The 1,006-nt window shown below is 37.1% G+C and overlaps 1 protein-coding gene across 2 annotated transcripts in view; it reads right to left on the bottom strand.

Moving 5' to 3' along the window:
* The window catches only part of LOC116845335, a 36,473-nt gene that overhangs the window by 9,568 nt on the left and 25,899 nt on the right, over nucleotides 1-1,006 (bottom strand). The window lies entirely within an intron of this gene.

The raw sequence follows: 1,006 nt of genomic DNA, 5'->3' as shown, positions 1-1,006 counted from the left end.
AGAGAAGGGGGGGGGGGAGAGAGAGAGAAACATGGTCGACTCACGAATGTAAGAGGCAACAGGGATTCGATACGTCGACCCCATCGATAACAACGTTTATTAGTAGGGAATCGCAAAGAGCACTGTTTCTCGAATTCGATTAAGCGCGCGGGCGCGCACGGAATCGATGTTGCCGTGTGATTGCAGCGGAAATATCAAACAAGTTTAATTGACGTGGAAACAATGCAGATTGCAATGCCTGAAACTTCATACTACGGGGAGAGCCCAATATTCTCTCATTTCGATAGAATTGTCATATTCGTACACCAACGTGGTGGGAAGGGGTAAAGAGAGGGAGAGAGAGAGAGAGGCTGTTTCTATCTCGAGACTCTCTCTCTCTCTCTTTTTCTCTCGGTTCGAGTTTCGTCGCTTTATATATACACCGGAGAAAAGACCCCGCACAAAACCTATGGAAAATGGTTTTCGGTCAAATTGGCTGAAATTTCACTATGTTATAGTTTTCGCCATGCTGATAAAAAGTTATCATTGCACCAAGTCCCAAAAGTCAATATTTCCCAAGATATAAAGGGTCAAAGTAGTGAAATATGGTCATCCGCACTGAGAGAAAAATGTATGATATTTGGAACTATAACGGCATAGTAAAAAGATTACAGTTAGAAAGGTAATTTTTATAGTAAATGTTACCATAATATTTACAATATGAGCATAGTTTAACTGACCCGTGCAAAATTTTTACCAAGAATTATATATATATATATATATATATATATATATATATATATATATAATTCTTGGTAAAAATTTTGCACGGGTCAGTTAAACTATGCTCATATTGTAAATATTATGGTAACATTTACTATAAAAATTACCTTTCTAACTGTAATCTTTTTACTATGCCGTTATAGTTCCAAATATCATACATTTTTCTCTCAGTGCGGATGACCATATTTCACTACTTTGACCCTTTATATCTTGGGAAATATTGACTTTTGGGACTTGGTGCAAT

The sequence above is a fragment of the Odontomachus brunneus genome, unplaced genomic scaffold, assembly GCF_010583005.1.
Source record: "Odontomachus brunneus isolate Ranch 3 - 2012 unplaced genomic scaffold, Obru_v1 Obru_scaffold_051, whole genome shotgun sequence".
In the NCBI taxonomy this organism is placed as follows: domain Eukaryota; kingdom Metazoa; phylum Arthropoda; class Insecta; order Hymenoptera; family Formicidae; genus Odontomachus; species Odontomachus brunneus.
Note: the sequence above shows the minus strand (reverse complement) of the source record. Positions and strands in the feature narration are given on the sequence as shown.